Source organism: Triturus cristatus, chromosome 6 (genome assembly GCF_964204655.1).
Source record: "Triturus cristatus chromosome 6, aTriCri1.1, whole genome shotgun sequence".
NCBI classification, from domain to species: Eukaryota; Metazoa; Chordata; class Amphibia; order Caudata; family Salamandridae; genus Triturus; species Triturus cristatus.
The window spans coordinates 1,508,765,118-1,508,792,131 of NC_140589.1; positions in this window are offsets into that span (position 1 = coordinate 1,508,765,118).

Here is a 27,014-nt window from a genome sequence, read left to right on the forward strand (position 1 = left end):
AATAGTTACAGGATCACAGAGGGAGGATGCGGATGAGGGAAGGAAAACATAATGGGGAGAACGAGGAAAAGCAATGTCCAATGTCCGGCTGCGTAGGTGCATGGCTGAGGGGGTGAACCGAAGCCAAACTCATCTATAGCTGCCTAAACAGCTCCACGGGCATCAGCCATGTTGCGCACGGTCCGCAGAAAGTACAACATTCATGATTTCAGCCAGAGGGCATTGTCATAGTTCCATCGGCAGCACCCATCCTGGTATTACTGGGAAGCGCCGTCTGCCTCACCCTCCCAGCTCATCATCACCTTATTTCGGCCCTGTGCCGGTGCAACAACCCCTTTCCTCATGACCTTGACCTTTATAAGGTGGGGTATTGCTGGACGGCAACCCTGAGTGCGTAAAATAGGCATTCCGTGGAGGAACTTTGGCATCATGTAGTCCAGCCCACCCGGTAGCCGAATACCAGTGCCGACACTGCCAGGCTCGAGCGGCACCCTCCTTGCAGTCAATGGGGGGGCTGTGTACCTACACAAGGCAGCATAGGCGGGGATTGGCCGGCACTGGTGAACCGCGTCCACGTCTGGTTCCTTCTCCTCACAAGTGCGGTCGCGGGGGGGCTCTCTTCTCTTCTGTATTTGGCGGGTCGCACTAGCAGGTGAAAGAGGGGGCCCTCGCAGGCAAGGGCACCGCAGCTTGCGCAATGCTGTCCACCCGCTACTCCTTACCGCATCAACCCCTCTCCCACTGATGTCCACATAAGCAATTCCAGGCTCAGTGTGGAGACACCATCCTGCATGCACTCCATGGTCAGGGAATCTCCCTCCGGATGATGCTGCTGCTGAACTCCACGTGGAAGCGGAGATGCAGGTGCTTAGTGATGAACTGCTTGGTATCGGATAAAGGAGCCGAGGTCTGCCATTGTGGCTGCTGGGGAAATGAAAGCAGCAGCGGATGCTATTTTAAGGTCAGGCACGTCGCGTCTGGGCTCCCCCACACCACATCTCAGCCCACAGGCTTCTATGTACAGTCTCAAGTCACACTCCAGGGGACCCCTGATGCCAAAGGGGTATGAATGGCTTCTGGGATATGAATGGCGGGGGCGGCCTTTGGCTCTGGAGCCGCGTAGCTCGTCACTCCTTTTCCACTCCGCCGTATCCCGCTGCCGGCCTCAGTTTGTGGATCCTCTTCTGCTAATTTGGGCATGATCGGACACTCCACAACTCTCTTCCCCGTCGTCACCCGCTGGAAGACTCAAAATCCCCTTTAGCCGTCAGATACGCAGATCACCAGCATCACCGCAGGACTTCCCAATCACGCTGGCTGTGTTTTGGGTCAATATTACCGAGAGTAGCCTCCCGGACAACCAAAGGGCTTTGGAGCCGAGGTAAGACACGTCCACCTGGCCATCTTGCCCTGGCCTCCTATGCTCACATGCTTGTTTTGCTTTGGTGTGAGTGCAGTATCTCTGAGGCAGTACCAAGCATATTTTATGTATGAGAAGATTAATGAACCTGTGTTGCTCTTTTCCATCAGATTGATTTGGCTGAGAATTTCAACATCCAAGAAAAAACTTTCTTTTAATTCACAGTTACAATAGACCCTTAGAAATTGTCCATATGGAAGTTGTCCCTCAATGTTCGAGGATGATAGCTGCAATATTGAAACACTGCATTTGTCTCTACGAGCTTAAAATACAAGGAAGCAAGCTCAAAATATAAGCAAGCATAAAGCAGTCTCATGTTATTTTGATGGCTTGTAATGCATCATTTTGGGGGACATTCACATGCTGTTGTTTAATTTCAAGTGTGGCTAACAACTCCATGTCCAGGTCCAAAGTTACAGCTTTGATTACTGTTTTGAACATTAAGTCTGAAGACCAATCAACCGCATTCAAAATGTCTGCTAGTTTTAAACCCAGATTAAATTTTTTTAAATAGGCCTTGGTAATATTTTAATTATGCCAGCACAATTTGCCTAATTTCAGAATGACAAATTACTAAAAATACCTAAAATGATGCTCACTAACAGTTCTTAAATCTCCTGTTGGACAAGCAACCGTTCTGTGAGAGAAAGATGATAGAAGTTTTGAACACAGTTCTGTATTGGTTAAAGAAATTACTATTTTTGAAAGTCTTTTATTGTTTTAATTATCCAGAGACCTGCTCCGAAAGCCAATTTCGAAGAAAAAACGGTATTCGACCCCTATGCGAGGTTAAAGGCTTTCCTGAGTTGGCATAGTCTCTGATTTGTCTTCTGAATGGCCCACAGTGATAACACCATCTTCTTTGGCTGAAGTAGGTGGATTGAAATCTGAAGTGACCTGTTTGGTAGAAGTATTGAGCCTTTTGGTAAGTTCAAAATGACTGGTAGAGTGGGCGTCTCTTCTACAGGTCCTCTCAAAAACATGGTATCCAAACACTTTTCAGATGGAAGATTGGATCTTATCAATAGACAAGAAGATTTTGACATATTTTGAATTTTCTTTTATTAAGTAGCCTCCAACAATTTGCCCAAGGATGAAGAGCACATTTCCGAAGAGGCCAGTTCTCCCAGTTTTAGATTTTTTTTAAATCAATAAACCCTTGTAGCGATCTAGGGATATGAAGGCATTAAGTTTGCCAATTAGAAAGATTATGTATTTTATCCCTCTCGATCATTCAGGTTGGCCAATGAAAATCATGGCCTTCTTGGTCTGTTTGGTCATATCGAAAATCTTAGACACAGGACGCATGAGAATAAGCAATTTGTTATGGTATAATGATCAGTTCTATATATACCCTTCTCTGCGTCTTTGTCATATTTAGAAAAAATGCTAAACATTTCTGGTTTTTGACCAGCATGACCAATACCTAGTCTGGAATTAGAGGATGTGGGCATTCAGACTTTAAAAAGTTCCTGACTAATACATATAAATGGCTCCTAATCATACTTTTGCTATAGACTGCCACATGAGGGAGAGCGGAGCAGTTCAACGATAAAAGATGGCATAGTAGTGTCAAATAAAAGCTCACCAGTTCAATCCTATATGTCAGAAGTACCTTGTGAAGTATTCTCATACCTTGGGAAGTATTCTCATCGGTAAAGTCTGAGGGTATATTTAATTTATTTTTTGTGACCAAACCAAATGCTGTCTGTGCCAGCTCCTGCATCATAGTCCATACCAGCTGAGGAAGCAAGGAAGCCAGATTCTTCATCTGTAACACGTAAGTTTAATATATGAGAACGTTTAAGTTCCTTCGGCACATTCCCTCCCCTGGTATCTGAGAGCCTGGATAATGGTTTAGAGTCAACACCAGAAAAGAATTGAGCAAACTCAATCATTTCTGTTTAGAGAAAACTTTGAACCTGCACCCAGAACAATAGTTTTTGAATTACGTGTTCTGTTTACTGACAAAGCAGATTTTGGTTTCATCTGAAAAGAGACCACATGCTCGAATTAATATTTGGAGAGTCAGCAGCTTCGTAAACAAGGGGTGGTTTAGCCCTGCTCCCACTGGCAGGTTGTGTATTGTTTAAAATAATTTCCTTTACATTCTTGCCAATGTCCTGCACAATTAAGGCGTAGGAGACTGCCATAGACATTTTAATGAATCAGAGACAGAAGTATCAAAAAGTCTTCGCAGATTTCCTTTGAAATCTCCTCATTTTCATTTATGTCAAGTTCAGAATTATACAGTCTCATGGTTCAGTAGAGCTATACCCTCCAGCAGGTTTTTTTTCAGTCTTGCCAATATGTCCTCAGAAACAAAGTAACAGAATGAAATTATCAGTAGGCACACAAACGGGAGCAGTGAAGCCCCTCTGCAAATCAGAAGGTGAAGGTGAGTATCAGACACCAACAGTGAAGGAGACATGCGCAGTGAAAAACGAAACTGTGTTGTGTAACTCTGTCAGTATATGCGCAAGCCAATGCAGAGTCGAAACAAAGCTACTTCAGCCCCTGGTGACCAGCCATGTTCTTTATTATATACATTTAGACTGAATTTTTGAAACGTGGTAATGCAGCAAAAAAAATAAAAAACGTGCAAAGATGCAGTGCCTTATGCTTATACAGTACGCCCCGTTAATAAACTGTGGTGATGCCATGTAATTAGATCGCTGTCAGAACTTCCACATGTCATCCAGAGTGTTGGCAAACTTCTGATGTTCAATGTTCTGAGATTGTCAGTTACCACCTGTGCCTTGGTCATACCAGGGACGGCTCTCTGCACCTCCCAATAAATCTTTACCAACTACTCTACTCAGCCTCCTCTTCTCTTCACTGGCGACAGAAAACTTCAAATGTTCTGGAAAGTTAGTGATGAACTTTCAGTAGAAGGTGCAAAAATAGTTAGCGGTGATAAACTCGTTCCTTCTAATCTCTATCGTGAGAAGATTATTCTAGCCGAGTATTCTGGTCATCTTGGGTCAATCATTACAAAAAGGAAAGTTAGAAATGATTTCTGGTGGCCCAGAATGGACATTCAAATAGATAGTATGGTTAAGAATTGTTCATGTTGCAACACTAGTGACAAAGTGTTAGTACTTGAAGGTACTATTGAATCTCCTGTTCTCCCTCCCGGTAGAGCCTGGCAAAAAATTGGTATGGACTTTCTAGGTCCATTTCATGTCCTCCCTTCCACTTCGAGATATTTCTTAGTTCTAATTGACGATCTATCTAGATGGGTGGAAGTTGAACCTATTTCTGTACCAAATTCAAAATGTGTCATTAACTGTTTGAACACCATTTTCACAAGAGAAGGGTATCCAGAAGAAATTCTCACCGTTAATGGTGTGCAATTTGTGTCACATGAAATGACTTTGTTTTTGCGTTCCTGTGGTATAAAACACACCAGAGCTCCACTCTATCATCCGCAAAGTAATGGCAAAACAGAGAGGTTTAATAGAGTCGTGGTGGGATGCGTACAAGCAGCCTTTAGATCTAAATGTTGTGTTTTTCAAGCTATTAAAGATCTTGTTTGGCCATATCGCACCTCACCTCATGTTGCAACCAACCTTTCTCCGTTTGAACATATGAGGGGCAGAAAAGCGACTTGTCAAGTGTACCCTTTTTGGATGGTAAAATCTTTTCATCAGGGTAGTGACATGAAATGTTTATGGGAATCCGCATGGAAAACTTCAAGTGAAGTTGTTCTAAATCTTGTCAATCTTCAACTAGAAAAGAACCTCACAGGCTATGTATTGGAGACAGGGTTAGAGTCAAAAATCCAGTTTCAGTGAGGAAAGGTTTTTCTAAAGTTCTTGAGTCACAACAAATTATAGACATACGAAAGAATGCTGTTAAGTTGTCAGATGGTAACTGGTGGAGCACCTCTCGGATTGCAAAGGATCCTTCCTTCTCTCCCAACACTAGTAAATGCAATCAAAATGTTTCAGGAGGGGATGGTGTTAGGAAAAGCACAAGAATTTGTTCTAGACCCCGAAACCTACAACACTATGTTTAACCATTAATACTTGCTTTTTGTTTTAGAAAAATGTGTTACTTTTTCAGTTCTCACTTTCCAATTGTTCTCCCCTTTCATTCAGGGTTTTCCTCCCTTTATGTGTATTTCTTCTCTTCTTATATTTCTCTAAGAGTTGTTTTATTTAAAGGGGGGAAGTGTGGTGATGTCATGTAATTAGATCACTGTCAGAACTTCCATATGTCATCCAGAGTGTTGGCAGACTTCTGATGTTCTATGTTCTGAGATTGTCAGTTACCACCTGTGCCTTGGTCATACCAGGGATGGCTCTCTGCACCTCTCAATAAATCTTTACCAACTACTCTACTCAGCCTCCTCTTCTCTTCATAAACATTACACAGTTGAGGGGATAAACAATCATAGTAATTGAGGCAGGGCAGCATGGCCTGTGGACCTCGACCCGGTCTCACATTATTCTAAAGGTGTTCATGGCTGTCTTATAGTTGACCTGTGGGTCATACCTTTCAATGTTCCAGTAGCATAACATTGAATACCCTTTTTCATGGCTTCATGCCCAAATAAGTAATGTGCCCACTTTATGAGTATTGGCCAGCCAAGGGCCACATATCCTCTTGTATTCTTTGGGGCAGCCTCTAGCTCTGTACACCTCTCTCTTCAACAAATCGCATCACTTATGCTCATCTTCCAGAAATTAAGGGTTGGGGTCTCTCTAGAGCTGGGCACACTTGGCCACCAAGCATCCTATTGCTATGAACAGTCGCCAGCGTCTCAGGCCACACTTCTCTTCCATCAACCCCAGAAAGGCCATCGTGGGGTGTAATTGTAGTTGCCTCCTCACCGTGCTAAGGTACATTCGCTGTAGGACCAGAATTGTCTGATAGGCTGCCATTCCCATACCACATGCAGAAGCGTACCTCTCTCCCAATTGGAAAGAATATAGTTGTAGCTTCCACACCCACAAAAGTCTGGTAGTTTTATTAATATTGACAGTGGAATTGTAATGGGGTAGTGTTGGAGGGTGTATAACCATCAGGAAAGATTTTTTTTTTTTATATAATGCCACCTCAGGATGGACAGCTGTAGTGAAGCCCATCACCGCAAGTCTTGATCTGTCTTGTCTATAAGAGGGGTGATAGCGATGTCTCAGTATGTTGGTAGAGACATACATTCAAAGGTATTTAAATGAATCCCAACGTATATTCAGGTGCATGAGCCACCCCCAAGAGACAGGTTAGTCTCCAGTAGGAATCAAAACTGACTTGCCCCAATTCACAGTTAGTCCTGAAGCCATGCTGACGATCTCTAGGTTTAGCATCGCTCTGTCACCCGATGAAGTAAGGATAAGGAGATAGAGCAGTACATCATCCGCATATAGTGATATACAATCCTCCATTCCTTCCTTTCACTGAAAACCCCATTAGAGGGCCTCTCAGCAGATCCATTCTGCAAATGTTTCTATGTTCAGGGCAAATAGTAGGGGGATAAGGGACAGCTCTGCCTGGTGGTTGCAGGGACACTTTAGTTCAGTGGAGGAGTTAGAACCCAGTATCTCGAGCTTCCCCTCTCTCCAACAGGAACTACCAGGTTAGTGCATGACTGACGCCCCTCCCAGCGCTCCGTTCACCCACACCCATGCCCATGGTGACTTATATAGAGTCTTTACAGGGGTCATCAACTGAGTCCGAAGTTCATGTTCGATAGGACCTGGAAGAGAAAAGTCTGGTTTACCACATCAAAGGACTTTTTGAAGTCTAGGTCAATCAGTGCCAGCTGAGCATAGAGGGCCAGGCAACGAGCCTTGGCTATCTGGTGGCATCTAATACAATGCCGGGGTCCACTGCCATGCATAAAGCCATTTTCATCATCCTGGAACAAAGAGCATGTACCTCGTGCTAAGCAGGGGCCAGTACTATTGCTAGTACCTTTGCCTTGATATTTAGGAGAGAGATGGGCCTATAAGAGAAATAGAGTGTCGGTGGTCTAACTTTCTTAGGAATCACCACTATGGTGGCCAGGCAGAGATTTATCAATAGTCCTCCATTTGCTGATACCTCCCGAAAGGCCACTATATGTTGTGGAGCCACCACTGAACCAGTCCCTTAAAGCACTCCACTGGAAAATGACCAGGCCTTGTTCCCTCATCTGAATGCAGCTCATCTATGGCTGTCATTTTTTCTTCTGCCATGATGACCTGGTCAAGTTCTCAGTGGTCCTCCTGACTTAACTGCCTCTTTGGTAGATCGGTTACCAGAAGGTTGGTCTGTTCCACCTCTGGGACTAGGTGGGAGGCATACAGATCTATGTAATTGGAGGCAAAGGCCTCGGCATTGCCATGAACATTAGAGATCAGCCTGAAGTCATGATCCTGAATCTTTGGGACAACCCTAGTTGTGATGTCCCCAGACACCAGCCAGTAGAACAATTTACTTGCTTTATTTGCTGATTTGTACAGCCATCCATGGGAGGGCACCCAAAGGCCTCTTGCAGTTTCAATAGTGATATTAGTCAGTTGGGTGTGCACCAGCTCAGCCTCCTCGAGTCTGGCCCAGAATGCGACCCATGTGGTCTAGCTGGGAGAGCTTAGCCACCGGTTTAGAGGGGCCTATTGAATCTGCAATTCTGTGTAATAGGCACTAAAAAGGAATAATATATGTTTGATGTTTTTTCTGGGAACAAATATTTATATAATGGACGCTTTTATATGTAGTTGTTTTTGTGACACTCTTGTTTTATTTTCTTATGATTTAAACTTTTATTTGATTTGCGATATGTAAGTAATATCCAAATGTGCAGCTTTCACAAGATAAACTTGGTATATACTAAAAAACACATAATAAGCCTACAGGACAATTTGTGCAGTATATGAATCTAAGATTTTTTCACAACTTAAAGAAGTTGAATGGAAGGAAGTCCTCAAGGTGTATAAAGGGAGAGCAAGCATAAGGAAGTAGAACCAAGTAACTGGTCGCAGGCACAAAATACTTATGAGGTATTTAAAAGACTGTTTAATCTATGGTTGTTGGGGGTATTTTTGATGTTTCTGATCTAATTCTCTGGGGTTCTCCTGTCTTAACTGTTTAATTGGTTGGTCAGTTACCAGAGGATTGGTCTGTTCCACCTCTGGGACAGGGCGGGGGACATACAGATCTCTGTAATAGGAAGCAAATGCCTTTGCAATGCAACAAGCATTGGAGAACAGCCTGCGTCTTGATCCTAAATCAATGGGACACTAGCCAGTAGAGCAACTTACCCCCTTTATCCGCTGATTCATAGAGCCATCCAAGGGAGGGCAGCCCGAGGCCATTTGCAGTTTCAGTTGTGACATTAGGCAGTAAGGTGGGCACCAGCTCAGCCTCCTGGAGAAGGTGAGTCTGGCCCAGATTGTGGATCCTGTGGTCCTGCTGGGAGATCTTAGCCCCTAGTATTGAGGGAAACAATTTCCTCAGCATTCTATCTGAGCGCATCTGCAAAATTGCTATCTGCCAACCTCTATATATACAACTTCCACATTCCCCTTGTACGGTCCCCTCCGCAGTAGAGTCACAGTAGGATTGAAGAATGATTAAGTGACCTTCAAACTCCTCACCCACGCACACAAGGCACTCCACAACACCGGACCAACATACCTCGGCACCTGACTCAGCCTCTACATCCCCACCCGCCAGCTCCGCTCCACAGACCGCGCCCTTGCCACCGTCTCCCGCATCCGAAGAGTGACCGGCGGCGGCAGATCATTCTCCCACCTCGCCGCCAAGACATGGAACACCCTCCCCATCCGCCTGTGGCAGACCAAAGAACTTTTGACCTTCAGAAGACTTCTCAAGACCTGGCTCTTCGAACAGTAGCAGCTTCCCCCCTCCTCCCCCAAGCGCCTTGAGACCCTCGCGGGTATGTAGTGCGCTTTACACATACCATGATTGATTGATTGATTGATTTGCCCTCCCAGCTATGTCACTAACGTCCGCCTCGGGGTGAAGGTAGTAGTCAAAGTGGGAGAAAGATTTGTGTGCACCAAAGAAAAAGGTATGGGCCCATTCCTCCAGTGCCATAGGTGCTAGACATGTTCTAAACCCAAAGAGGCCATCCATTGCGTGAGCTGAGTCGAGCAGCACCCAAAGGTATTTTGATGCACCAGGTATCAATTCTGGGGTCCATTACTGCATTAAAGTCTCTTCCTATAACTAGTCTAACCCTGGCTGACCACAGTAAATGTGTAATTAGGCATTGAAGGGTAGTCTCGATCATAGTTGGTGGGGTAAAAACCGAAAATAGTGACCAACTATGCCCTTGTAAAGAAACTTGAAGAAGGATACAGGAACAAAGGGTATCAAGCACTGCCTGATAGACTACCATAAGAAACAATTTATGGAGCAGTATCGCCACCAGTCTGGAGCCCAAAGTGGAACCTGAGCTGTATTCTTAAAATAGGATCTGCCAATCAGGAGAAAAGGCCAACTGAAGTGCACATGGGGAGGAACGTATTCCTGTGAAAGAAGAAAATAGCATAAACCTACAGTAATACTATAAGTGGCAGCTTAATTGTATAGAAGAAGCAATATTAAGAAACCACTTATATTTGGCTGCATAGAGGAAGAGATGGTGTGCTTGACCTTTACAAGGGAATAATTATCCACCTGTGTTCTTAGTTGTAGTTCATGAGTACAGGGATTTTTGGTATTGTACCCTTAATTCATCAAGGACAGATTTCTTCTTGAAATTATTACATCAAGTTGCAGTTCCACTAGTCGTTACTAGGTGTCCCTAATAAGTCAAATGCAAAACCATTGAAACCCTTTCATGAAGCTGCAGTTCAAATAGTCATTACTAGGTATCCCTCATGAGTCAAATGCAAAAGCATTTGACTTGAGGGACACCTAGAAACGACTAGTTGAACTGCAGCTTGATGTAATCATTTCAATGCTTTTGCATTTGACTCGTGAGGGACACCTAGTAACGACTAGTTGAACTGAAGCTCTTTGTAGAATTATTTTGTTATTGGATACTATAATATTCACTGCCCACTGCTAATCTCGTCCCATAATGCTTTGCAGGGCCTTTGGCTGGGATTGTATTTTTGCCCATAACTGTGCTTGGGGTGGTCCTAAGTGGATGGGACCACCACTGAATCGTTCAGCATGATATGCTCTTTGTGTTCAAGTCATCTGCTTGGTCTTCCGCCTAGGTTAGGGGAGACCCCAAAATCATCACCTCTCTCACGGCCTAATATTTTTCATTTTCAAAGTTCGCTTTTGGGAATTGGTTATATGCTTTTTAGCATGTAAAGTTGCTTTATCAAAGCATTTGTGGGTGCAGTTTAGTAGCTGACTTTGCTGCGTGGAGAAACTGATTTTTTGACTGAATTCCGTGTTTTTCATGGAATGCGTAGTTAACAAATCTCCGCAATCTCCGCAAACTCCGGCAGCGGAGCGGAGTTCATTGCCCAGGGTTACATGTAAGATAGGTTTATTGCAACCGCATTTCCACACCTAACCACAAAAAATGCACTGAAAACATTGAGGAAGCCAACATATCACACCGACTTCATGGTTCACTCCATAGGCTTTTAATTTAGCATGAACACATGCATGCATGCTACATGACCTGCAAACAGTTGGGTCCACTTATATCATAACCCCAGACAGGCCCAAATGCATTGATGAAATTCTCTACACTCCATCCTTATATCCATACTAGGATAGTTGATCACCTGCATACTTTGGCACTTGTTCCGTACCACTATAAAGAGAAGTAAGCAAATAGGATGGACCCATGTTTGAGATTTCCACTATGCTCATAAAAGGCACAGAATCAAACAAATCTAACTAATACTGATGACACATCAGGATGTCATGAAGGTCAAGCTGAACACTAATGTACCATCATTCAATGTGGCAGACATCATGTAACATGCAAATCCTCATTGCACACTAATGACACTTTGCACTCCAAATCACATCATTTCTCCAATTCCTAAAAAATCAAATGACTGCTGTACGGATGTAGTTTATCTGTGTACTATATTTAGCAGATGCAATTCCCTGAAAAACATTGAGGTCCTAACATTTGGGAGATAGATACTGTGAATTCATACAGCACAAGACTCCATATAGCCACATGAACATCCCCAATCGTGCTTGGTACAGGTGATGACGCCAGTCATAGATTGTATATCCACAATCCAATACACCTTTGAAGGTTGTGGGTGTCCTTGAACATAGATGAAATGAAGATGTGAGATCACTAGAGTCCTAATGGGCAGGCACATCACACCACACTTTGGTATTGATTAATCAGATTGCCTTGTAAGAATCAGTGTAGACACTCACATATGATCCCCACCACTGTTCTACATCTCACTCCCTCATACATGTCACAAGTCAGTGAATGAGTGTTTTGAAACACTATTGCAGAGGAACTATCAACTGGCAAATGCACACTGGCTGACATGTAGGCACTAATTTTGATGGCACCAGTAATGTTTGCTCCCTCATTTCTCTATATAACCAGTACTTACCAAAGAAAACTGTTGTACAGTGACTGCATGAACTCAGAATCTATGTCATGATACATGCAATAGGGCTATCATCAAATGGGAGACAGTAATAATGGAACATCAATCCTCAAACAAGCAACACCAGTTACCTGTGTAGTACAATTGACACCCAGATTTACTGTGAACATGAGATGATTATTCAAGTCATTCAGCCAGGTGTCTGCTCAAAAGGAGAGAATTCCCTTTGTTAGCGCATTGGTTTCCACCCCACGGTATCCCCACTCGCCTTCGTTTGGTTATCAAATCAACAGGGCAGACATGACTGAAATCAATGTTTACACGAGTCGCTAGTAACCATAGGAACATCTCGGCGCTCTGTCTGATGGTCACAAGGGGGTATAATAAAGTTCGCCGGTTTCTCGGCATTCTAACGGTTCACGCCCCCCTCTTCTTAGACCTCAGACGTCATACACACGCTGAGAGTATCACGTGATCAGTTTCACTGACTACTTACTTCCGGGTTCACGAAGCTCTCATTAACATTCGGGCCGAGCAGGACTGAGACAGGCTGACAGCGGGAGTGTGCGAGCATGGAAGTAAGTTCAGGATTGCTGTTTTGGGCTACAGGTTTCCCCGCTTTAGGGAGTGAATCGCTTTACCAAGCAAGATAAATTAATTCTTTTTGCTTGTTACCCATTTGCAGATACTATAGCTCACTATATCCCTCTCGGACCCATGATGTATGTCGTACATTGCATACGAGTAAGCGGACCCCTTTTTCATGCTACTGTTTTGTATATATATTTTTAATTTACCTACCTTAGTTATGCATGCACCTGAACAACGGCGCCTGGCAACCACCAAGGGCGTTTGTTGGCATGCACAACACTCTCACGAGTAAGCTATTATGATAGACAGAGCGGCAACTACCCACTACTCAGGCACGAATTCTGCCCAGTGATGTTTGATTATAGAATATCTTTACAAAGGTTATTTACCTACGCTCAGCTCACTACATTGTTTACCATGTTTTGAACAATTTTGTAGGACGTTAAATAGTCGCCCTAAGGGCAGTAGTGGCTAAATTGCTAATACACCCACTCCCGCTCCACAGCACGGGATTACCAAATTGAGTGTTCACTTGATTCCGCTAAATACAGCAAGTAACCAACAGGTCACATGTATATGTTTATGTGTGTTTTGTTTGTGTTTTTCGTTTTTCTCCGCACAGGAGTTAGTAGCCCTGGATTAACAAGGAGGCTTATCGGTAGAACCGTAAGTTTTACCGTCTTCAATTCCACAGTTTAGGGTGCGCCTTAGCGTGCGCATACCGCCGTGGAATTTCATTTGGTCCTGAAGAATGCTTAGCCTAATTGGCACCAAAAGCAGAAACATGTCGACCATTCCCTTTTCACTAATTTAAAGTGGACGTTCTTTGGTTATCCTAACCTACCAGTTCTAGTCCGTCACATTTGATTTTAATGGTCCATGGTTTACCTTGATTAAAATTGTTATCGGTTAAAACCATTTACCTTTTTAATCACATCCACTTATCCCTCAAAAACCAGCTCTGCTGTAACTCAGGCGTCGCAGCACACCAAGGAGGCACTCGGCATCCTTGGTGGGAACCCGATGATGAAGCAGGTCACCAACTAGGTTGGTGAGTGAGGGTTCTTCTAACACATCCTTTTGGTTTTTGCCCACGCTGTTGTTTTTACTCATATTCACTCTTCCGTTGTTTATGAATAGTCTACCAGGGGGTTCAAGAGTGATACTTTCCCTCTCCATCTCTTTGTTGTTTTTGAGAATTGAATGTTCCAGTTCAGAAAGACAATGGTCACAGCACAGCAGCATGCACCTACTACCCCACTTACACTACAATGACTCATCTTGTGTGTGGCACATGGACCACCACCAATATAGTTGGTGAAAAACCTGTCTGTAACACTCAAATTTGGCAATATGATATGTATTACTCTGGCCAGGACTCACACCCTCGTGGCTGCTGTAGGGCCCCAACTGCCCATCAAGGTCCGGGTAGTCCACCGCCAGTATGAGGGCAATCAGGGTGGTCCGGGTCTGGTGCTCGCCCCTTGCATGTTGAGAGGACTTTCCCAGCTGGACCTCCATTATCTTCTGGGTCCAGCGCCTTCTGAAGGGTAAACTAGCTGTGAATGACTGTCCAGACACCTTTACTGGCAGGCCCATTTCATTGATGCATATGGTCCAAAGAGGGGAAAATCTTTATTCACAACATCCTAATACTAAGGTCAGCTTGTAAGGGCTGGTCTGTGTGACACTAAGAGCTACATCTCTGGGGGCTGTGTGGACATGTGGACTACTTTATTGAATATCCTAGTAAGTAATAATGCGTTTGTGTTGCTTGTACCGCCATCACGGGGCACCCCTTTTGCCATATATGGCACTGTAACAGGAATGATAATCAACATACCATTGTTTGTGTTGTGTGATAGGGAACATTGTAGCCAAGCGTATTATTTACATTTTTACATCTATTCAAAACTAGCCCACTATCTACACTGTTCATGTCTCAGATTTGCAATAGGCCCGTACAGTGGAAGCAATGCTATGGAAAAAAGTGACAACAGACCTGTGTGAGTAAGGGGACAGTCATTAGGGACAGACACACATTCACACTGTGGGTCAATGGAAACAAGTATCAGGTCAAGGGATCACCTCAGTCACCATGCCTCAATTTATCCATGTAACAGCTATTAGGGTCACTAGTGGTATATATAACTCTTTCTGTGAACATCCAATGAACAGCAAGACATTAATCTGTGCATCAGTTCTCCCGCCACAGTCAGGCCTTGTTCTCTGCAGGTCGAGGCTACTTATCCTACTTGACCCTCATATTTTCACCAATTCAGTACAGAAAAGTGACATTTCTGCCCAATCCATATGTGAACATATGGTTGTGTGGCACTTTGAAGGGGTTTGTGATGTATAGCTACCTCCCAGACAGCTGTTTTACAAAGTGTGATGTGGCCTGAGTGATCTGTGGGATGTTACACTTGGCTAACATCATCCTCAAATGTGTATAACAGTATAGAGAAATGGCTCCTGTATGAAGCCTATACATAACAATGCACATACAACATGATGTGATGTGAGAACTATTTGTATCCACTATGAACTTGAGCCCTGCATAGAGGTATGTATGTAACACAAGAAAAAAATTGCCCTTATCATACATTCCAATGGTGGCGTCCTCTGCACTAAGTCAGGGGTCCCATAATCCATCATGTGCACCCTATGTAGGGGCTACACAATGTATGCAATCTACATAATGCTTATACTCTGACACTCAGAGGCACATTGTAGCCTATGGGATTAAGAAGGATGCAGTGAAATGGAGTTCATTATGTATTTGAGAAATGTACCTGTTCTTTTGGTGAGCCATAGAGCTTGGTATACAGAGGAAGGACCTCATCCACCAGGGCATCCAGCTCCTCTGGAGTGAAGTGAGGGGGCCCTCTTCCCTGTAGTGCTTGCCATGGTTGCTCCCAGAGGGGGCGAACAGCAGCTAAATGCAGTGTCAGGAGGCAAATGAGATTTTTTCCCAACCGCTGCATACAAGTACACCACGTACGCAGTCATTAGTGTCGGTGCATACAGCGATTGGGCCGCGACTGCCACTATCCCCAATGTTAGCGTACGGCTGTGACCGCTATGCATGCAACCGCCCATCGTGCAGTCGACTACCACCGGCGGCAAATGTTCGGCATGTCTTATTAACGAGGTCAGGCCTCTGCCACGTGCAGTTTGAAAAACTATGTTGGTGACAGTTGAGTGAGTCACCACCACTGCAAATGAGGGCAAACATGTGTACATTTGAAATGCCCCATTTCCATGTCATATGTAGTACAAGATTTCAGCTGTGTAGTGCATTACTGTGCATATAGGTAAACTTTGCGTGGTGCACTATACACCGCAGTTGGCCTTATTTCACATGGAAAATTATGCTACCCTCACTATATTGGCAATTTCACTTTTTTGAATTGATAATGTGCACAGTTCTTTACAGACCTGGGGGAAGTTTAAAATATGATAATGGTGATGTTAAAAGTTCAGACAGATGACTTTTGCCTTACTCTTCACATATTTTTCTTTACAAACTGTGACCAAAATATATTTTTGTTTTACTTCTCACATGGGTGCCCTGGGAGAGGGAGGAGAGGAGACATCCATTACAACATGGGCATTGCATTGCAATGCCGTTACATCGCGGTCAATAAAACAAAAGTCGTTATGGGTGCTCAGCTGTTTTGACCCATACAGGGGAGTTTGCCCCCACATGCCGCAGGAGGACCATGGCCCCTGCGTCTGAGTTTGAAGTAGGATGTATCCTATTTTCCTTTGAGTAATCGCCTCTGAGCGCGACTCCCTTGCAGACTGGACTAATATTCCAAAATCCATTTATCTTTTAACCATAACACTAGTGGAGTCGGATTATCTCCTTGTTTACCTATCAGCTGTATCGTTTTTAACATCTCGACTGTGTTTTGAGCATCTTTGTCAATCGATTCTTCCTCTGCTGTTGACTATCTCAGATGCCCTCCATTCAGGCACATTTGTTGTTTTTCTTGTGTCTCACAACTGATCTGATCGCCCTGACGAATGAGTGACCCACATTGGGTTAGACACCGAAGCGCGCGTTGGCGCTGGAGAACCTTATGTCTCTGTTTATTTCCACCTTCTATAACAAGAAGACACATGAACAACTATTGATTATTTGATGCCTATCTTGTATCCTATATCATGAATGTGAATAATCTTGAGTTATGGCTTTATTACAAATTGTAAATTCCTTTTGAGTATGGAGAGTGTATGAGTATGGCTGTATTAGTATTTGATTAGTATGTCTTAAATGTGTGAATGTGGGACCCTGTATATATTTGTTCACATTGAAATGTTTTTAAATTTACATGAATTTTGATTAAATAGTATAAACAATAAAAAATATATATATTTTCTACCCCTTTTGATCGATTTGTGTTGGGGAACTTTTTCTGTTTGCATGGCGATGTTTGCATGCCAATGTTCTAAAGCATCAGTGACCTCATTAGCACTTTATAATCTTTGTTCAGGCAGCTTGGGTTTTTCTAGATTGATTTTTGGATGGCGCTCTAACCTAAGGAATAGTATGATTTACTATTCCAACACCTTCCCTACTGTACGTAGACTGTAGTTGGAATAGTAAATCATACTATTCCTAAGTCCAGCGTCCTCCAGGGCAAGTCGTTGTAACGAACGCAATGTAAAATACCTCTTTGTGAATGTATGCGATGGAACGTCATACATTCAGGTGGATACGTCAGGCTCCAATGTACCACCCATATTAGACCTACACACCATGGAAGAGCGACATGTTATTCAGAAGTTCCGTTTGAATCGTCAAACAATTCTGGATTTATGTCATCATTTAGAGCCTGACCTCCTACCTCACATCAATAATCCTACATAAATACCACCACTGATGTCAGTTTTGCATTTTTTGAACACAAGCTCATTTCAATTCACTGTCGCTATTTCAGGATGAATGTTATAACCTACATTTAGTCAGGTACTCACAGAGGTGCTAGCAGCCCTTTTGAGACATGTGACAAGTGACTAGTTACATCCAGTTCCCCCTATGTGAGGATTTAGCCACTGTGAAGGAGAATTTCTATGGACTTGGTCACATCCCATATCTAATTGGATCTATTGATGGCACCCATTTGCCTTACCACTGCCACAAGCTAGCAAGCAAGTGTACCGTTTGCAGGGAGCACTTCTATTCTATCAACGTGCAAGTTGTCTGCTGGATTAGTACATCACAAATGTCTGTGCCCGGTTCCCAGGATCTGCACACGATCCATCAGACTGCAGAACAGCACCTTACTCCAGCTGATGTCACAACTACTACCGGGGAGGGCCTGGCTGGTAGGTAGGTGGGATCTGTCCTAAGTTTGTGTGGGAAATATTAGGTAGTATGATCTGAATGTGTGTAACTAAATGTTGCCCTTCTGTCAATCTTCCATCTAGGAGACTCAGCATATCCCAACCGACCGTGGCACTGCTGAGGAATCCTACAATGCAAGGGGAAGTCCACTTCAATGAGGCCCATGGAAGAACACGGCGACCAGTAGAGCAGGCCTTTGGGCTCCTGAAAGACAATTCAGATGTCTGAACATGACTGGTGGAGCCCTCCTCTACTCACCTGGGAAGGTGTATAAGATCACCGTGGCATGCTGCATACTCCACAACACGCCCTGTGACCAAACGTACCTTAAATCACAGAGGATGCAGGCCATGAAGACCCACTGGGTGGGGACCCTGAAATGCCAAATAAAGAAGATGATAGTGGTGAAGAGGAAAGGGCTGCCGTGCATCAAGATTTCATACAAAACTACTTCTCCTGAATGCAAGTATGTTGTGAGATGTGATGACTTTGACTTTTCTTGCAGCTCATGTTGTGAAAGCCTGCAAGTGATTATGTGATCACTGACACAGAATAACTGAGTCATGTCTTATTTGCTATGTGTCTGACATCATGTAAGCCTATGATTTGAACAATGGAATAAAGATGTTCTCAGGCCAGAAACATGCATGTATGTGTTGTTGTGACACTGTAGTGATCCTGAGTTGAACATTGTTTTTATACAACAAATCCATGCTTCCAGAATTCCCTAGCTTTGACACTGCAAAGTTCACATTATAGTACATTCACATTGTTCTGAGAATTACAGCAGGAGAAAATGCGTTGGTGACGTGTGTTTTTAATGAAGTGAACAGGGTTAAGATCAAGAATTTAACTTAAATTTACACAGTGCAAACAAAAAGTGAAGTCTTCAGTCATGGTGGATGAAACCATTGTAGTAGAGTCCAAAATGTCTGGAGTCCAAAATCCAACATATTCCTTCCATCAGAAATGGAAAAGTGGGCAGGAATATTCTAACAAAGTGAATGTGTAGCACACACAGGAAGAGATTAAGGGCAAGGTTTCTTCCCGGCGATGGAAGGTGTCTTGCCATCCTGAGCTCTTGGATTTCTGCGTGGACCTCCACCCCATTTGCCAGAAGGGGGTCTGGAGCTGCTGCGACAGGGGAGCATGCAGGCCTATCCTCCTCTGACAGGGCCTCCCTTCCTGTGGCTGCAGCATATGTTGATGGTCTGGATGTACTTGGACCACAAGAAAGGGTAGATGCAGGTGGAAAAGCCCTGCAGAGGGTGGTGTTGATGTCCTGCAGCACCCCAACCAGGGAGGCCATCTTAGTGTGGATGCCAGCACATCGGTGTGGATTTCATCCACCTCAGTGTGGATGGCTATGACCTCCTGGTATGTGTCCCTCTGCAACTCCTTCATTTTCCGTATAGCAATAAATAACTGGCCCATGACACTTTGGGAGTTCTGGTGGACTTCAACAATACTACTTAGAGAAAGGGTCTAAGGGAAGAATATTTATAGACCTGCCCAAATTCTAATCCCCATAACTAGACTATACAAACACAAGAGAATTAGGGGTCTAATAACAGACAGTACAAAAGATAAGGAAGTTGGTGTGTGAAACCAATCAGACCCGGACGTTCTTAGAGCAGAGCGTAGATTACCATCAACCTTACTCAATCACTGAGGTAGATAGTGAGAGCAGAAATACTCTCTTGATCGTTTATATCATCTGGTGTCCAATTTAGGCAGAGGTATGTCTCTTGATCATAGAGACTGCCTCGCTAGTTAGAAGCTCTATTGCTCACTCGGGCTGATGAGTATGAGTCAGAAAGACACGTGAAAAACTGTGACATCCAAACAAAGTCAAAGTGCAGTGCAAGAAGGACAGTGAAAATCTAAAAAAGGTTGTGTAGAGAGTACGATGTAATTCAATTCACTCCGCACACCTTGATTAAAAAAAGTGTATCAAAGTTTTAAGCAGTACTAACTAGTTGCTCCTATATATGGGTCGAAATGTTTCAGCCAACAGGGAATATTGCCCACGGCTTTCTTCAGGACCTTTGTTCTTCGAAATTATGCTACTGCATTAGATTAGTACACTTCCAATAGTGAAACGTGCCCACACATATCTAATATAAGAAGAATGTGAAAATGTGAAAATAAACAAACAAACAAGGCTGTAATGAATACGACCTCAAGGTGTCCTAATCCTCTGAGTCACAGGGTGCAAGCATCACCTATGGAGATAGGACAATTGACACACAAAATCCAACCTCAAACATCAACAGTGCTGTCTTAAAACAGGCCCATTATGTAGGTCTGCCTGTTCATTGCTGTAAAGGAATCTACACAATGCTTACCCCACGTGATCTGGGATTGCACCTCACCTACCCTGGAACCTGGCTCAGGTAAAGGAGGCCCGCTCTAAATCATGGGTGACAAAAACAGAACATATTCTTAAAACTGAGAAAACCCAAAGTCAATCTCAGTAACTATCTTGCGTGAAATTAAACGCAAAATGCTATCGCTCTTTATTAGTGTGCCCTCCCCCTCAGTTAGCTGCCCATACCAAACCACCAACTCTCAGAATGGCACCTATTCGTTATTAAAATACCAAAAAACCATGGTGCAGCGGTTCTAAATCCACGAAACTAGCATCTAATTCAGAATCAAATACATCTGCGTACATATGCTGTCCCCACCATCTCTGATACTACGAGATTCAGCGGGTCCCTATAAGGCTAACACATGTTCTTCCCCACCGTCACTGATACTACGAGTGCGAGATTAGGCGGGTCACTGTAAGGATGTCCTAAAGCTACCCTAAATAGATAGACTGAAACAATCAGCACGCTAACACTTACCTGTCCGTCGTTGCCCCAGGTATTACCGAGCAGGGTGGGAGGCAACGATCGGGGCCAGGAAGGTTGCTTAAATAGCGTGAATTTACACAGTTGGAATCAATTAACATGAGACGCGCCTAACGCTGCGTGACCTCGCCGTTCCTCGCGCGCGACGAATGGTTACTGAACTACAGAATGATGTCATGCCTCATGGGAAATGTAGTACTGATTGTGGATTGGCAAAAAACAAACGCGTTCGCGAAATGCATACATGGTATAAACCATGAGCAGTATAATGTTTAGCAAATGCCCAGGCACAATGCAACTGCATAAATTAGTACCCTGGTGTCAGTAGGACCCATTTAGGCTAGATGCGAGACACCAAAAATAAAAGTAAATCAAACTCCAAAACGGTGTCATAAGGGATAAAGTTGTAATTTAATTGTCTCCTCACACAGTAGCAATTGATTTACATCAAAATTTAGTCTTACAAATTTTTTTTTAACAAAAACGCGTATAGCGCTACGTGACCTAACCGTCACAAGCGCGCAGCGTTAGGCTTCTGGACTCCAAAACGATGTCACGCCTCATGGGAGATGTAGTTTGGCTAGTACCTCGTCAGCAACCAACAGTGTTTGCTGAATAATCTCGTATTTACAGACCACGTGTAGTATAATGTTTGTCAAAATAACCCAGACAAATGGCAGCTATATACCTTAATGTACCAGAGTCAGCAAGACTAGTTACCAGTATACAAAGATGCAGCTACAGAATGCTGTCATGAGAAGTGTGGTGTCTGTACTGTTTCTCTTAGTCACTCTGGTTGCTTTTTAGGGTGTATTTTGGTAGTCTATTTATTACTATATTCTTATGAATCTTATTATGGATGAGAGGGATTTTTTTTTATTTTTATTTTTTTTTATTTTATAGTTTTTGATTTTTATCTTTTTTGGTTTTTTAACTTATTATACTATACTAATCCCTCTAAGTACTGAGAGCCATAAAGATATGATGCTAACTATCATTCACCACACCATGAAATGCAATTGCGATCGTTATTTTAGTCATCACAGACCCAGGGCACAACAAAGAATAGAAAGTATGTACCTCATTGTAAAGCTAAATCAGTACCTCTAGCTAAATGCTAGTCCAGGGAATATCATCATTTAGTCCCAACGTGTCGCACTGGAGCCTATGGACCCATTTCTGCTCTTTAATGAACAAGTATCTGGAGACATCACTAATGTGTGGCGGAATCATCGGTTTCTCCAGTACTGTCCAGTGGAAATCTTCTGCAGTGTGATTAGCCTCTGAAAAATGTCTAGTGAGCCTGGTGGTCAACTTTCGGCACCTGAAAGTGCTCTTATGCTCCAACATGCGTGACCTCACCTTGCGGGTAGTCATACCCACATACCTAGTTTGGCATGGGCATGTAAGTAGATAGATAACATTACTACTATTACAGTTCGCAAAGTGGGTCTGGGTCCAAGGTCTGTTCGACCCTATATCGATTGACGAGGTATGGGTGGTTTGTGGGCAAACCGAACACCCCCCACAAGGGTGGTGTCCAGTCACAGCCGGTAAATCCCATAAAGTGCCCAGCGATCTAGTAGGCACCACCTGGGGGTGTGTATGGACCAGTCGGTCTTTAATGTTGCCTGATCTTTTGAAAGCAAAAAGCGGCATCGCAATCTTCTCACTGCAACTATTTAAAATCCGCCAATGTTTCTTAATACTTTTCTTGATGTTGTTAGATAAAGTACTAAATGTGTTGACAAACGTCAAGCGTTCCAGAGGTGGCTTAGGTACGGGTGGTTCCAACAGGGCTTCACGGTTATTATTCGAAGCTCTTTTGAGGGACCGTTTGACCAAATTCCGTGGGTAATGTCTCTCTGCCAATTGTTCAGATAGAAGACTAGTATGTTTTAAGAAACCCTCAGTTGTCGAACAGTTCCTCCGCACCCTTAGGAACTGGCCATAGGGCAAGTTGTCCCTTAAAGCCTTCGGATGCTGGCTGTCATATCGCAAAAGCGAATTGCGTGCCATAGGCTTACGGTATAATTCGCTTTCGAGACCCTCTCCTGTAACAAAAATGGATAAATCCAGAAATGCCAAGCGCGTCTTGTCCAACTCAACCGTAAATTTCAAATAGTCATTTTGTGTATTGAGCCACTGGTGGAAGTGGCCAATAGACTGTTGGTCTCCCCTCCACACCACCAACACATCATCGATATACTGCTTCCATAAGCGGATTGATGTGAAGAAGGGGTTGGTGGGGGCCAACACATGCTCTTGCTCGAACGAGTGGACATATAAATTTGCTAGGCTGGGCGCGAAAACGCTGCCCATGCTGGTACCTGACGTCTGCAAATAGATGGTATTCTCAAACTTAAAGAAATTTTCTTTCATCGCCAGTCTGGCTAGGGCCATGATAAAGGGTACAGGTGTAATGGACTGCAAGTCAGTCGCCTCTAGAATAGAGCATACCGTGTCCAGCGTTTCATCCTGGGGAATAGATGTATACAGAGATTCGACACTGAAGGAGACTAAAAAGTCTCGCTCCGGGTCGAATTCTATAGAAGGAAGAAGTCGCAGGACATCTTTAGTATCCTGCATATACGTCGGCATCTTCTGGACAATGGGTCTTAAAAAGTAGTCCACAAAGGTGGATGTGAAGAACGGTGGCCAGGGCAAGGTTGGATGCACGGAGATGGCCCAACGGGATCTAGGATGACAGACGTACAAGGTTGGTTTGGGGTCGGGGTTGTGGACTGCCTCCTGAGTGTGGGTGGGGAGTGTGGAGGTCATCCTGCAGCAGACAGTGATCCATTGCAGCTATCTATGGTGGACGGTGAGGTGGCTGGGGCGCAGGGTGTTGAAGCTGAGGTGTGAAGATGACCCCTGGAAGTGGACCAGTTTCCTGGGAGTTTGGATGTACTTGCTCTGTAGAGGGCAGGGCAGTATTTGAGACGGATGTTGTCATGGACCTGGGGTTGGTCTGTCTTTTCTTGGAGTGGATCTATCTGTGGATCATGTGCATAATGCAGAGGGCGTTGCAGCATGAGGTACAGATGCTGTGGACTAGCATGGCATATGTTAGCGAGCCAAACATGATGCACACCATCTTGTGTGTGTGGCCACTGGGTGCTTGTGCAGGGCTCTTGCGGGTGGGACATAGGCACTTGACCCAGCTGGAAGGGGACAATCCTCAGATGATCACCTCAGTCCTGTACAAGTCCAGCCTCAGGTGGCTCGTGTTCAGCCATTCATCAATGGATCTCATGCATACTTGAATGATGGAACTGCCAATGTCTGTGTCTTTGTTGAGGGTGAGGAGCACCTGGCTGTCAATGGCATAGGAGCTGATGATGAGGTGCTGTGCGCATGTGATGGTGGAGAGGGGGGTCCTGGACACTCTGTAGATTGACATGCTGAGAGATGATACCTGTGCCATGTCCCAGACGATGACACCATACTACATGCTGAAGCCTTGAGTCCCACTCCTATGCCCTTGCTGGGCTACAGAGCCTGTGGGGAGTATTATGGACGTGACCTGGTTTGTGTGACAGGGCCTGGAAGGCAGGGCAGCACAGTGTAGGCAGTTGGAGTTGCACACTCAGCATGCAAAGGTGTCGTGTGTGTGCCCAGGGTATGTCTGACAGCAGGCGTTAGATGTGCGGATGGACATAGCTCGGAGTGTGGCTGATACATCAGACTGTAGTGTGATGTGGGTTATGCAAGGACAGGATGGTGGTGCAATGTGCACCTTGCATGTGCTGATGGTCCAGCCTTTGGCACCGCGTGGCAGCAACAGTGGCATAGACAAGCTGAGGACAGCCAAATGAATGGGTGGAGGGAGGAAGTGAGGAGCATCTTGGAGGCGTGTGTGTTGCCTAATCTGGATACTCTGTGGGCCCTTGCTGCAGGGGCCGCAGCAGCAGGCGGCATCTCCTTGCAAAATGACAGAATTTGCACACAAAGACTAGGATGTCAGAAGGACAACTGCAACAGGCGCGTGTGTAAAGTAAGGAGTGTCCAGTGTCACATGGCACACCCAGAGACAATGCATGCACAATCACCAAAGAAGCATGACACCGGATCAGGAAACTGAAGGCCGACCTGCGCACAGGAGACACACCCTCAGCAGGTGTTGATGGCCCATTGTGTGGACCAACATGCCAAAAAACATACACGACCATGTACTTCATGCCCAATAGGGAGCCTAATCCATGAGCAACTGCATGCATGTTGCTAAACTACACATGGACTCTTATGCATGGTCTTCCACAGCTATGCCAGATATGCCGCATGCAAAGTGGCAAGAGACCTGCATTGACAGAGATGAGGCACCTTGGAGTGTGACGAACACCTTTATTACTCAGACTCACACTAAGGGAAATGCATCAATTGGAACAGACTCACAGGTCATTTAACTGACCATGTGTGACCTACACTGGACACCCCCTTCAACACACAGATGTGGTAAATCCTACTGAGCTGGCACACAAGTGAAGTGGTTGAGCCTAACACCCCTTGCTGCACACGGAGAGTCTACAATTCCCCATTGAGCCTCATATGGGGATGTCCCACACTATGTCCACCATTAGCATCCCGTATGTTCCTGAGGGACGTTATACACACATTGATGCCTTCATCAGAATCCACAAACCATTACAGATGACTGTCAGGAAGGGTGACTATCAATTCATGGGAGCCATGTAACACGTCATGTGGCCCATGGTGAGTCGACATGTATGCATGGTAACACAACATGCACAGGAGCAGTCCCCAAATATCTCAAACACGTACCACCCACAAAATGCCTTGCTGCACTCCTTACCCCAAATGACTTTTCACCATGTCTGTGCATGTAACTCTGATCCAGCACACGTTGCAATACTCATGAGGAATAGCAGGAGGGCAATGATGACATGAGCAGACGACAGCCGCAAGAACCTGGGGAGGCCAGACACACAACAAGTCAGCGAAGAGCTAGTAATCCTCAGACATGTACATGTACTCTACAGGAATGATGTTGTCACCATGCCCTTAATAAATTTAGTGTCCCAGCTAATATGTGTGGAATGACATCATCACTTGAATGACACATCAGAACACACCTCCAAGTCACTTAGCACACAGTCAGCTCGACACACACATTGCAACACATGCCACACAAGGCTCAAAGCGTGCACACTCAGACACAGGGACTCACCATCATGAGAAGAAGTTGCGGATAAGCTGACTCCGGATGTCCTCATCCTCATCCTCATCCTCACTAGCCCCGTGCCCGAGCCCTTCATGCTCCACGGGTGGATGATCCTGCTCATCCGGATCAAGGATGAGTGGCACGGCCTTCTCCACTGCCTTGTTGTGCAGCATGCAGCACACAATGAAGATTTTGCAGACCTTCACCGGGGCATATGGGAGGGCACCGCCGGTCTTGTGGAGGCACCGGAATCTGCTCTTCAGGAGTCCAAACGTCCTCTCAATCACGCGCCTCGTCTGCCCATGGGTGTCGTTATACCGGTGTTCTGCGGCTGTTCTGGGGTTGCGGAGAGGCGTCATCAGCCATGGCATGTTGGGATAGCCAGAGTTCCCTACATGGAAACATCATGTGAAGAAGTGGGTCAGGAGATGCCGTAAGATACAAAGATAGTGCTAAACACAGGACTAACAGAGTATACCCACCAACAAGACATGCTCGTTCCGCGTGCAGCTGCAGCATCATTTCTGGCACCCTGCTACGCCTCATGATGTATGCATCCTGTGCGGACCCTGGAAAACGGGAACAGACATGGGAAATCAGCATGTTAGCAAAACACACCACAAGGGCATTAATGGAGTGGTAATGTTTTCTGTTTCTATAGGCTACCTCCTGTGCCTGTGGTGGTACCAAAGCCCCATGTGTCCCATCAATGGCCCCAATTACATGAGGCATCCCTCCCAGGGCATAGAACTCACCCTTGACACCTGTCAACTGCTCACGAGTGGGAAAATGGATGAATTCATCCAGGTGCACCAACATGGCTTCTATAACATCATGCAGGATACGGCTGAACATTGTCTGGGACATGCCACCGACATCAGCTATGGTCAATTGAAACGTGCCGGTGGCAAAAAAATGTAGGGCTGCCATCACCTTCATCTTGGGGGTCAGAGCTGTAGGATACCTGTGTTGTGGTTGGAGGTGTGGTGCAAGCCGGTGGGTCAAGTCCTCTATCAACTCTTGCGAGAAGCGGTATCTGTGTATGCAGTCATGTTCACGAATGACATCCAGGTCTGGCATTCGTCTGGGGAGAGGC